Below are 13,807 nucleotides of genomic sequence, written 5' to 3' on the forward strand. Positions count from 1 at the left end.
ATAAAGCAAACATTATAGGGACATTAAAAGAAAGTATCAGAGAAAGTAAAAGAAATTTGTTATTACAGAATAACAATCTTTTAACGTAGCTCGACTTGACGTTTGTCTTTAGTCCCTTTAATGGGTTTCTGTATGGATAATCTAACATTCTAGAGTGAAGCAATGTTTACCCTGAATGTCTCTAATGCTATTTGGATGGTGCTGCCTCTCACAAGTTGCCATCAATGGTGGCATCAAGGGAGTGATGGGATAGTGCATAGATTTGCCCATACTTCATCTTTGTGGCTTCAGACAGCTTTGTGAACCGACAATATTCAACGAAATACAGCATCATAGATGCAACAGTTTACATTAAATATGCATCTGCACAAAGTGCTAAAAGTGGCGTCCGAATCCACACCCCAGCGATCCACACCCCAGCTAAGTGAGCTTAGCCTCATGTTTTTAAAGTCAGCTTTGCTGCAAGACTGCACAGTGCAGGCAACTTTCGGTCCAATCTTCTTTAAAAATAAGGCGCTCATTAGAATCTGGTAAATGCTGTAATCGGATATTGTGAGCAACGATTATTGCTTGAAGATCTTTCTAGGGCAGGCCGAAAATAGGTGTTTTCGACGAGAGATAACGAGCGCTCAACTCGCAGTCCCCTAACCTCCGCTGAGACAGACGTTGCCACTAAAGAGGTCACTATCGGCGTCACAATAGAGGTTAGGCACGTGCGTGCTGACTGGTAAAGTTTGAATTATTCGGCAAATGCCAGTTTTAGGATAAAAAAAATGAAAGTTTCAGCTCGCATAAATGCATGGGCTCTGGCTGGGACCTTCGGCCGGGATCGAATTAAAGTTCTCCAGTACTGTGAGTGAAGAGAGGGAAACAGGGACGCACTGAGAGTACAACACATGTGAGTGCAACACATGTGAGATGCAAGCTTTATTTACATCTTAAATTACGGAACGTGGATGGGGTGCTCGAAAGCTCTGCGGCAAAGGTGATTGGAGATGCCAGGAGAGGTGGGCGCGGAAAGCGTCAGAGCTTCTTGCAGAGGCTCTCGATGGCGTCGCACAGCTTTTTCACCGACTCGTCACTGGTGTTGCTGGCTATCACTTTAACCACCTGCACACAGAAAAAAAAAGGGCAAATAACGCGGTCAAACTTTGGCCGTCACTAAAAGGCGAAACAATGTATGTGCAAATACATGAACGTGAAGTGAACCTGAAGACAGTATAATGAATCATTGGATAAATGAAACTTCCATATACTGGACACAGATATAACGAAGTAAATCAAACATTTCTCAACAATATCAGTGCCTGGCAAATATCCCCTTTAGTCACGAGTTATGATAGACTGTTGATAAATGTATGAAATTTACATAGTTTTATGCCAAGGTGCTGCAGACTCCATTAAGTGCAACTCAAGTTGGTAGAATGACTGTTTCTGCATTTTATGAGTCACTATAATTACAGAGTTATTAAGTATCCAATTATTTTGCACTCAGTAATGATACGTTCCTTCATAAAAGAGAATTGAATCACTAGCACAAATTACTTGCACAAGTTAATTATTGGTTGCAAGCATTACTAGAAAGAATTCTCGCAATTGCTACAGAAACATCTCACGTCAAACCTCCCATCAAACACTGTAGTGCCTTCTCCAAGGCCACCTTCTGCAGTGATATATTTTCCTCAGAAGTAAAATGGAGGTACTTGAGGTAAGCAGAACGTTCAATTTACCCCAAGCTTAATTTTTGTGGTCTATTCCTTGCCACAACTGCACAGAAATAGCAAAAATAAGTCACGTCCACAAATGTATACGAGGTGTGTTGAAAAAGAAAGCAAACGTTTGCTATATAAGATCTCTATTGCTTATTGTACAACATTTTAAGCACTGTCCCCCTCAGAGTAGTCCCCTCTAGAGCACTGCATGGGCTCGGGCTTACCCGAAAGCCCGGGCCGGGTAGAGGACTTTTTTCACGGGCTCGGGCCGGGCTCGGGCACGGCGTGTGCTTTTTGACGCGGGCCCGGGCCGGGCTCGGGCTTTCTGCGAGTTATTCTCGGGCTTCTCAACTCTGAAAAACATGCATTTTTCGGTCTCGGGCCGGGTTCGGGCCGGGTTCGAGTCGGGCTCGGGCCGGGCTCGGGCTTAAGGTAAAGGGGTGGCGGGCCGGGTCGGGCGGGTAACGTAGATTATTTCCGGGCCCGGGCCGGGCCCGGGTCTAGCCATAAAAGTTTTGATCGGGCTCGGGCGGGCCGCCCAATGTAAAAACGGGCCCGGGCCGCAAAAATCGGCCCGTGCAGTGCTCTAGTCCCCTCTACTGGCAATACACTGTTCCCATCGTTCCTTCCATTTTTGGAGAGCCTCCTTGAATGCACTTTCTAGGATGGCATGCAGGTCTCTTGTTGCATTGTCCTGAATCTCCTCTATGGTTTGGAAACGATGTCCTTTCAACTTGGTTTTAAGTTTGGGAAACGGGAAATAGCCTGCTAGGGCTAGGTCCAGAGAATACGGTGGGTGGGACTCGACGGGAGTGTGATGTTTTGCTAAATAGTAGCTGTAGACAAGGAGCAATGTGTGAGCCGACGCATTGTCATGATGCAACATCGAAGTCTGGTTTTCCCACAATTCAGGCCTCTAACTGTGCACAGAATTCCTCAAGTGCACTAGAATTCCTTGGTAGATTTCCTTGTTTACCATCTGACCACGTGGTACAAATTCCTGATGGACAATGCCTTTGCAGTCAAAAAACACAACCGACATCACCTTGATCTTTGACTGGCTCACGCGTGCTTTTTGGATGAGGAGACCCTTTGCCCACCCACTGCCACGACTACACCTTCGTTTCAGTATCATAGCCGTAAACCCTCGTCTCATCGCCAGTTTTGCTGTTCTTATGGAGATATAGAGAAAAAAATTATTAATAGACAGCAGTGGCGCACCGACAAGGGGGGGGGGGGGCATTGTAACCCCCCTGAGGCCGAGTTAACCCCCCCCCGCGTCCAGCCCGACCAGTCCAACCTGTAACTTCAGTGCTCTGTTCACATTGCCATTACAATTCAGGAGGTAGCTTGAGGTCGAATTTTCCTCCTTAAAGAAAAAACACTCTATCTCTGTCTTGTTTTTATTCATTCCCTCTTAAATTACTTTGAGTAAAACGCTGAAGAAACAAGCATCGTCGTCTTCCTTGGTGTCATTATATTGTTATAATTATGAGACATTTTATTTTGCATTGTATTCCTCTGGCTAAAGCACGGAAGTTGCATATTATGCAATGTGCTTGCTCCTCCCCCCCCCCCCCCTCCCACCACCACCACCACAAAAATGCAAGCCCCCCTGGCAGAGATCCGGGGTGCGCTACTGATATAAAGGGAAACCACAGGCTCCATTGTCACTTTGGCACTAATCCGGTGAACAGCTTGTGCACACGCTCACTTCAGCGGCTGTAGCTCGTCAACTAACGGCCGGAGCGAAATGCCGCAAATGGTAGTTTGTTGTCTAAACCTGCCGCTACGTGCACTCAGTAGCCGTTGCGCACTCCCTCTGTCCGTTGGCTATGTTTTGCGTAATAAAGTACCAATAAAGTAGCCAGTAATACCAATACCAATGAAGTAGCCACTTGTAATAAAGTAATCAAGTACCTACATTGCATTGGATTGCATTTCAAAAGTTCGGTTTCTTTTTGAACACACCTCGTACACCGTGACTGAAGGGGATAGTACATGTTTATACTTATATATCAAGGTGTCAATGAGAAAATTGTAGAGTGACATGAAAAACTATCGATACAGCTTTCTGTTGCTCTATACGTGCTACATAAAAGTGTATTTCAGAGCGTGAAAGAAGCCTGCAAATACTCGCAAAGTGCCTCAAGCGACGAGTCGCGTGGCAATTCTGCGTGTATTCGCAGGCTCCTTTCACGTTCGGAAAAACACATTTATGTGGCACGTACGGAGCAACAGAAAGCTGTATTAGTAGTTTTTCATATCGCTCTACAATTTTCTCATTGACACCTTGATAATTAGGGCAGTACTTCTCGAGTTAGATAATTAGTTAAAATTAGCTAATTAAATCTCAGCAACGAAAAATTACTGGCGGTTGCTCCACTGAACTGGAAACAATACGCACTAGGTTTGCTTCGCGTAACGCTGTTCCTCTTTTTTTTTAAATCGTGCTGCGTGATAGCTGGGACACCCTGTATAAATACTGCAGATGAGTAAACACTCCAAGATTTCGATTATGAATCAAGTACTTTTGTTCCAGATTAAATATTACATTTGGGAATTAGATGAGAAATGTCTTCTAACATTGGGCTACAGCTGTATGGCATTACTATTTACTAAGATTGTTGGATTCTGTCTGCCACACAAAAGGGTCCCATCCATATGGTCCAAACATCCACCAGTTGCATTGAGTGGCTGTTCCAGGAAAGCCAGTATCTGTGGTGACTTTTCACTTTCTGCTCATATTTTCATCAAGCTGCCCAATCCCCAAGCCTTTCGAACAGCATTGCTTGTGTTAAAGGAAATAAATTGGTTTTCATTTTCTCCCCGCGGTTTCTTTTTTAACTTTGTTAAACAAAAAAGACTCAGTAAGTCAAAGGATAACAAACACGGATATAGTGATTATCAAATATAACCAAGTGAATCTAATATTCGGTTGGTGATGCTTTATTTCAGAGAGTGTTCCACTGCTACTATAATGAAACCGTAAATGCAAGGTTTGAGGCAACATCGGCTACAGCAAAGCAGATCATGTTCGCTCGGCAGCTTAAAGGGACACTAAAGGCAAATACAGTAATAAGTCAAGTTAAAGTGGTAGTGCTCGAGAGCGTCAATATTACCGAGAACAGAGCTTTAGTAATCGAGAAGTTGAGGCTAATGGAAGACGAGATTTGAGACTCTACCGAGAAATTCAAGTACTAGCCCAGTGACGTATATAGTGACTCATTATAATTCTGTCACTAGTCTCAGCCACTCGTAATAAAGTACCAATAAAGGAGCCAGTAATACCAATAAAGTAGCCACTCGCAATAAAGTAATCAAGTACCTACATTGCATTGGATTGCAATATAAGACGGAAGAAAATGCTACTTGTCACCTTCTATTCGATTCTTAGAAGAAATAACTTTTTGACGTTACTCTTGACAACAATGCAGACGGTCGAAAGGTTTTGTTTTCGCTTGACTTCGCGCCACCTTCGCTTTCGCGTTTCAGTAGTTTCGTTATCACGTAGTGCTGCACCGATTGCTGGTTTACGAAACTTGCATAAACTGCAAGTAGCAGTGAATGAGGTCCATCGTGATGGGCGTCAAAGATCATGTTTATGATTCAGTGCACACTTTCCCTTCCTCTTTCGCACTGTCAGCTTCTTCTTTGCTCGGTTTCCAACTGCGCTTTTGCGTTTTACGCAAGAAATCGTAGCGCCGGCTGTTGGACGCCGTTTTACTCACCGACGACAGTAAAGGGCAGTGATGGTGTATACGTTACATCAAGGCTCCCCACTCGGGGGTGGTCAATTTGAATTGCGCTAAAGATATGCGGACCCTTCAGACACCGTTTTATTTTAAACTAAGTCTTTTCTTGGCATAAAACAATCACTGCGAGGTTTCTGAAATGGTATTTTAACAGTCCATGTCGAAATAATATTTGCCATTAGTGTCCCTTTAAAGTACGTTTTCTGGTAGCAAAAATGTAAAATACTCAGTGAGAGCAGCTTGAAATGGCACGTTCTGGATGCACATGCATGTTTTAGTCAACGGCTTGGTTTGGTTTACCCGCAGCTGGCAAAGCCAACATGCCAATTTCATGTGATCACACCAATCACACTCACTGTTACTTATTACGTGCACAGCAAGTGTTTGTAATTCAGCAATCTTCATATTGGCATGTATGGGCACGGCGCACCGTAGGTCGGCATACCCATTCACGAGTACAATAACTCACGATTGCTCTGCACTCATTTCTCAGGCAAGTTGATGCGACTATGAACGGGAGTGAGTGCCAATTAATGCGAGTATGAATGAAAGTCAGCGACGGTGAGTTTGACTATATGTGTGTGTGAATGTGGGCGACTGTCGGCCAGTGTGAGTGAACGGGAGCCTGTATGTGAGAGTGCCAGGAAGTGGAAGTAGAAGCAACTAAGACACGAGTGAGTGTTGGTGGTTATGAGTGGGGGCGATTAGGAACCTGAGTGAGTACCGACGAGTGTGAATGCACATGAGTGTGAGTGAATGCATATCCTATAAAAGTGTTGATGAGCTAGTATTCACTTATTCTGCCAACCTATGCTGCGCACGGCCAACTCACAATCGATATCGACAGGAGACCCTTTGCTGGTCAGTTTGGCAAAAATGTCTGCCGTAGATTTGCATATGTTTGAGGGTTAGTACGAAACGAATAGACTCGCTCATAATTTACGCAGTACAATCACGTTAAATGGAATCTCAAAATACTAAAGAATTATGCTCGATTTAACAGGAGTTTCGTTTACTGAGAAACATTTGTCGGGGTGCAGCACTATGTTTCATGCACCCTCTTAACACTGTTTTCAGAAAGGTTAATCATCAAGGAGAGACTGTAGCAGCTGCAAGTTCTTACAAAAATAGAAAATGACAAGGTGCTTTGGCACATCATTCACAAAATTTGTTCTGCTACTACTTGCTATGCATTAGAAACTTGACGCTTGGGACAGGCTTTGAGAACATTTTGGATCCTGATTCTTTCCGAAAAAAGAAAAGGGAAAAAAATTTCACACTTTCAGTGCCAATTCCGTTTGTTGAAGTGCCGCAATATCGACATGCGTCCATGTTTATCATTTTCCTGTCACTGGCTAACAAATGTTAAAAGTTATCGTGCGGCGCAAGACGTGTCTGCATGTATCCGAACATTCTCGATTGTTTTAGCCGATTTTATCTGTTGTCTACGTTAACGGAGAACACTGTAATCAGACCGCATGCGTGACATGAATAGTGTTGTACTTTCCGGAAGGTACACTAGCACTAGCAATTACACTGGAACCATAGACGAGTCATGTATAAATAGCCAACATGTCTGATCCAGCAGATCATATTTCGACGATCAACGAGTGTGCTCGCCGCTATCATTGTGTTACTTGTTTTGCTGGGCACAGGTTCGCCCAATAAACAGTTAGTTTCGTTACTTGCGTTGTGCTACTGTGGTTGTTTGCCATCACTACAACATGAAAATATCATCTGAGGTTTCGTTTTTGACAGAAATGTGAAAATTTTGGTTCCGATCAATAATTTTTTTTGCATTACCGAAATACAAACTAATTTAGGGCCAATTGTTCTATTTAAGCGATTTGCGTTTACCAGGACTCTGCTATGTTGATAGCTATTCGATGAGGACATCAACGTTTTTGTGTTCTAATGAATCTGCAGGTAATAATCAGGCAACCTTATATTCTTTCTGTACATATCCACAGATATTAAACAAAACATATAAAATAGCATGAATTTTAAGAGTTTTGGCAGAATTAAGAACTGGCAATTGCAAGCCAGCATATTTTGTAACTGCACAGCGAGAAATTTGTTCTCAACAAAACTATTATTGCAATCTTTTGCAGAGAGCATCCGACTGCTTGGCGGCATCTGATTACATGCATCTTTAGGACGGGTACTTGCTGGCCCATCAGATCATCTGCATGGGCTTATTCAAGATGTGAAAATCTGTTCACAAGCTGCTTCAGCACTCTGGAGCTTCATCACAAGAGCTTTCGAGGTGTGGATGTGCTAACCAGGAGAATTCGCAAGGTAATACGATTGCGTGCTGCATTTACTCACTACTGACATTATACCCTATTGCATTACAACTCAATGGTTTGAATTATTAGAAGACAACCATGTGAAGGCTAACTGCCAGAAAACTGAAGTATCTCAATGTAATCCATTGGGCAGGACTATGCAATGAATGATGGAACGAAAAATTATCGGGGCAATGTTAAGAGACACGGAGACAGGGGTTTGGATTAGAGAGCGAGTGAGGGTAGCCAACATTCTAGTTGACAATATAGGGAGCGGCAAGAATTTTTACGGTAGCCATTATTTAGTGCAACGGACAGCTTACCGGTCAGAGCATCCAAGCCTGTAGTGGTAATGACGAAAACGTCATAGAAAATTTTTTATCAATTTTTGAATCCATAGTATCGATTGCGTTTATGAAGTCCTCCGCTGGAAACAGTGACAGCCATTGTATGCCGGCATTGGTGGGATGCAGACAAGTGTGGCCCTAGTCGTAAGAAATTAGTCTTATGTTTATCAAGCCGATGTCCATGCAGTTCATTCCCGAAATGTTGAAATATTTCTGCAATAATAGCTACGTGCTTTCGTGGTTTCCTGTCCAACTGCTTTTGTCATATAAAAGGCAAGCCAAGTTCTTTTTGCCAAGTTGTTGAAAGCGAAACTACACATTTTAAATGTGATGCACAGTTCAGCCTGTTGCTGTAGCCATGCACACGCTTTTGATTTCAGAAGCACGTCTCTAAAAAACCTTAGCGAACTGGAGTGAGCTGCCATGCAATGAGAGATTGTAGTTCTGCCATTCCACCCATTGCCGCAGCAGCAGGGCCACTTGCAAATGTGAACTTTCCTTAGATCTTTATAGGTATAGAATAAAGCACAAACGCCCATAAACTATCAAGAATGCAATTTTAAACAATACATATGGTGCACTTAATAACGGCCAACTTATGAACAGTAATCTGTGGTCACGTGGTGGACCATAGAGCCATGCTTCACCATAGAGCGTCACGACATACTGTCTTTTGCGACTCTCTGTGCCAACTTGATGTTTCACCTATAGAGCGTCACGACATACTGTCTTTTGCGACTCTCTGTGCCAACTTGAAGTTCTAATTCTTATTTAAACTGAGAACAGCATGTTTGATTGCATCGGTACAAATCATGGCCTCTTCATTTCCAACAATATTTCATGACACATTCTGGAAAGTTGTCGGTTCTGGGAGTTGGGCAGGGCATGTTAGATATAGGGCCAATTGGTGCTCTGGTAAGAGTTACAGAATGGGTACCAAGAGAAAGAAGCGCAGTTGAGGACAACGGAGAATTAGGCAGTGGCGTAAGACAGCAGTAATTGGACATTGCTGGGAGTGGCGTTCGTCCTGCAGCCGATGATGATGAACATTGTTTTTACAACCAGGACCTCATGCCTAATATCCTGAGCACCAGACGACAGAAATGGTAGGTTATTAGTGTCCGTCGAAAATGCAGGAACCGGGTACTTGGGACACATTCCAGGGTTGTCACCTTGTAGAACAAGGTGTTCAGGGAGGCAGAGTTCAAGCCTAATGCTTTAGGGGACTGTATACACATTTAATAACAGACAAGAAATGTGCAAACTCATTGTTGCAGTACCTGTATCACACGGGGCCACATAGGTGTATTTGATGTGCTTTCATTTAGTATTTTCTTTTTTTACTACATATGCCCTGCAGCAAATCCCCAAATAAAGGGTAAAAAAATGAAACTATGATGTGATCTGGTCTTGTGTTGTATATTTTGTGGTGAACAGGTCTCACAGACAAATCCGAGCGGACAAATATTTATTCCGATGTAACCAATATTGTTATGGATCTAGCATTCCTGGTTTTATTACAGCAGTAGAGTACTAATTGAAATTAAGCACGGCCAACCACATTTTATACAGTCTGATTATGCTGTAGTGAAGCTGCATCCGACAAGAAGGCACCTTCATTATATTCTTTATTTGTTAAGAACCTGCACGCTGATATCGACAAAATAATAGGGAATTTTATATGCACTTCATTATATTCACATTCAATTTATCGAGATTCGACTGTATTTACTTCTTTGAATCCAGTAATTCGCTATTATCCAGATTCACTATATCGTGGCTTGACTGTAAATACTGCTAGTTACTGCGTTGTGCACTCTCTTGTTATGTGACAGCCTGCCCTGTTGACTACTCACCTGGCCTTTGTCGAGGTGCACGTGCACGGGTACCTCTGGAGGCTTGCTTAAAACTGGGCTGCCCCTGAGGGACAGCAGTGTCTCTCCCTGGCGTGCCTTTCGTGCCATCGTTGCTGCTTTCTGCGTGCGCAAGGGGATGACCACGAGTTACACTTGTCTGTTTAAAGAAAACACGGCTACACAACTTCAGTTCAGCGGGATGCAGTTTTTACACGGTACAGATGCTGGTGCATTTCAATTTCACTAAAACAAGCCGTAATCGGAAGAAAAAAAAAAAAGAGGTTAGCTAAAATTTCTGCTATATAATCATGTTTCAAAATGCTTTATACAGGATTTTTTTTTAATTGCCTGTGACAGGTTGCACTATTTTAATCCTTGTGCCGAATTGCTCGAACAGGCGCACGTTACTTGCACAAGAAATCAAAATGCGTACTAATAGATAATTTTCACCACATTCAGAGCGCTTGCACCCTGCTGGCGCCATGATGACTGTAGTCCTCGGCGCTTTCTCGATGCACATGGGTGCAAGGCACCATTAAGGGGAATGCCAAAAGCAAATCCATTTGTGTATTTTTTCATTGAATTTTCGGGCAGGTTGGGAAACTGCATTCTTATTGTAGAATATTTTCCTTCTCACCTCTATCATGGTACAAGCACATTTCCCTTACCACAGTTACCCTTCACCCTGCCAGGAACAACTACTACTGGTGTGCCTTGCAGCGGTAAAAGCTTAGTAAAACTCGTGAGATCGGTTCACTTCTATACCTCTGAATAATTACTTAATGACACATATTGCAATTTACTAATTGAAGCCAGTAAGTTCTCAAGGAACAACCGCGTAGAACAAGTTTTGAAAGTATATTATCGTCAGTTTTGAGATAAGTGCAATCGAACTTTGCAGTCAAATGCACTGTTGTCCTTGCTTAGTTCAACAAAACATTTTTTTTACACTGCAGGACAAGGTTGCCTGGGACACCAACGTATTTTACTGCTCACTGTGGGAATGTATATCTCAAAACCTGGAGTCATCCTCGGTATTTGTTTTAAAGGGGGTCTTGAAATGCTTGTATAACTTATCATAGTTACACACTGTTAACAGAAGTTATCTCACGAATCTCCTACCCCAAAAATTTTCCGAATCCTTCGAATATAGGCAGAGCTAGAGGCAGTTAGCTGCACATTGGTGCAATTTCTCTCTACTTTGCTCTCAACTAACACGCAGGAAGTTACACAGGGAGGATGTCAAGGGGGGGGGGGGGGGGGGGCTGTCCCAAAAAGCTTTTGTTTGTTTCCTTTTCCTTTACAATGTTACTTTCGGTTCAGGCATGTGCAGTGCACTCTCGATGCGAGATGGCCGCTCGGGTGCCTGGAGCTATGTCACTTGGAGAAACCAATCGGCGCACGCGGTTGTCTGATCGTCTTGCTGCCGAGAGGGCTCATCACGGCACCCCATGGCGGCCACAATATCTACGTTATGCAGCATGTTGGTGCGATCTCCGAGGTTACGCTCAGCAGACGCCGCTACGTGCAGCTGGCATGTCCAGACCAAAAGTGCAAACATAAAATACTTTTTTCCTGTCTTGAAATCGCAGACGTATATTTTTCAGTTTATTTAACTAAAAATTAACAGTTATAGTATCTCAGAATGTTCTCGTGATCACGAAATCGGCCAATAACTGTTGGTGGGCTTGGCTGCTTGCAATGCAGCACATGATGACATTGAGGAGAGAGCAAGATATTTTTCACTGCATTTGACACGAGGTTGTAAATTACCTGCTGCATGCAGTGCAATAATATTTGGCTGACATGTGTGCAGAAGTCTCGTCAACAGATCGGCAATGTTTTCCTATTATGTTCAAAATGTGTTTCAGTGGCTCTTTAAGTGGATATGCCTGACAAACTCACGGGCTACAAGTTGCAAATTGAAATATGTGTGCAAAAAAAAAAAAAAATCGGGATGTGTGCAGGCGGTAGTGAAACGTGTCTCTTGGATGAAGACAGCCACCACAACCGCACGGCACAGGAATTCAGTCACGAGGCAATCGCTGCTGCGAGCGCTAATCAGTAGCATGATGACGAGAACTGCAGCTTCTGGACTGCTTTTGTGCAAAATAAAAACAGGATTTGCTGATCCATTAAGTAAGTAAAAGCGTGTTGATGTATTATGCATTCGTTTATAAAGGTGAAAGCGTTATATGTTTCATTGTTCAGTCGACCTTTTAAAGTCCTTAAGCAACAATGCGTCTACGATATAAAAGGTACAAAAACTATCATCACCAACGGCTGATATCCCCTTAAGCGAGCAAGTTTTTGGTGACCTTCTCACTTGTACTTCAAACATCAAATTTTGCACTGAGGCTCCTCTAATGTGCATATCTCTACATATCATCTTAAACTAGGCTTTTTACACAGTCCAAAATTTTGTTGCCTTTGATGTGGCATTGAACTGCCGGCATGATGCACACCGATGCATTTCTTTTATATGTAGTGCACTACTTTTTGGTGGCGAATGCGAGTATTTAGAGAAGTCTAGCTCTCTCTAGCCTTCAGAGTGCTGCCTGCTACGTATAACACACATTATAAAAAAAGAATAGAAAATATGAACAGGTGTTATAGCCGTGTTTCCTGCAGCACATCTTCCAGTCGGAGTCGCATTGCTTGCTAATAAGGGATAAAGTCGCTACAGTGGACTCCCTTTAAGAGGAACTCGAAGGGACCATGAAAATTTGTTCGTCTTATCAGAAGTTAGTCTTCAGACGAACTTCAAACGGTAATTGAAGTAGACTTACAACGGGGGAAAAATTACATGAAAAGCATTTATTTAGCTGAACTTAATAGAAAACGTCTTCAAGTGGTACTCTTGCTTGGTTTTATCCAGTCCGTGATGGATGTTTGTCGCTTCTTTGCAAATCGGCGAGCAACCAGAAACGACGTCATCTCACCTAATGACCTTAAAAATCCTTCTGTGCCTTTGTGCTGCTGGAAAAAGTTCACTAGGGAGTTCAAGCAGGCATCTGCCGCCTCACAGCTCATCGGTGCAGGCACCCTAGCCTACAGGATGGGTAGCATTGGCGGTCGCTCCAAATGTTCGTCTTAACCGAAAAGTACGTCTGAGGCGGTTCGTCTTTTTTTTTTTTTTTGCATAGAGTCTATGAAAAACCAAACAAACGTTCCCATGTTGTTCCTTAAATGCGATAATTCGGCCTAACCGAGTTAGTCTTAACGAGAATTCACTGTATATTAGTTGCAGTGTTGTGTATCCGCCAACTAGTATCATGACGTAATAGTTCAGCGGAAATCCACCAGGTGGAGATAAGTAATTAAAGGGAAACTGAGACATCCACCCAAATGTAGCAATTTGCTACAATGGAAACCCAACCGGGTTCCTTGAAAGAAAGCCTCGCAGTTGAAGAAAAATTCGTCCTGGTCCGGGACTCGAACCCGGGACCACCGCCTTTCCAGGGCAGCCGCTCTACCATCTGAGCTAACCAGGTGGCTAGCAGATGGCAGGGCGAAGTCGAATTTGTCGACAACTCGAAGCAAAGGCAAGTGTATGACGTAATAGTTCAGCGGAAATCCGCCAGGTGGAGATAAGTAATTGATAAGTAATTGGCGGATTTCCGCTGAACTATTACGTCATACACTTGCCTTTGCTTCGAGTTGTCGACAAATTCGACTTCGCCCTGCCATCTGGTAGCCACCTGGTTAGCTCAGATGGTAGAGCGGCTGCCCCGGAAAGGCGGTGATCCCGGGTTCGAGTCCCGGACATTGACTGTTATTGCATTTGAGCCCTGTGGTTCCACTGTAGCTCAAATGCAATAAAATTCACTTTTTCAATTAAGAACAAAT

The 13,807-nt window shown here is 43.2% G+C and overlaps 1 protein-coding gene, 1 long non-coding RNA gene and 1 other non-coding gene across 3 annotated transcripts in view; 1 reads left to right on the forward strand and 2 right to left on the reverse strand.

Moving 5' to 3' along the window:
• LOC119462752 (uncharacterized) overlaps positions 1 to 13,807 on the reverse strand; it is a 351,136-nt gene that overhangs the window by 177,073 nt on the left and 160,256 nt on the right. The window lies entirely within an intron of this gene.
• Positions 5,052 to 11,530, forward strand: LOC119461583 (uncharacterized). The gene is made up of 2 exons (XR_005194008.2): positions 5,052 to 7,765; positions 11,282 to 11,530. It is a non-coding gene; the product is annotated as an uncharacterized LOC119461583 (long non-coding RNA).
• On the reverse strand, positions 13,379 to 13,452 carry Trnas-gga (transfer RNA serine (anticodon GGA)). Its single transcript has one exon. It is a non-coding gene; the product is annotated as a tRNA-Ser (tRNA).

The sequence above is a fragment of the Dermacentor silvarum genome, chromosome 8, assembly GCF_013339745.2.
Source record: "Dermacentor silvarum isolate Dsil-2018 chromosome 8, BIME_Dsil_1.4, whole genome shotgun sequence".
Classification (NCBI taxonomy): domain Eukaryota; kingdom Metazoa; phylum Arthropoda; class Arachnida; order Ixodida; family Ixodidae; genus Dermacentor; species Dermacentor silvarum.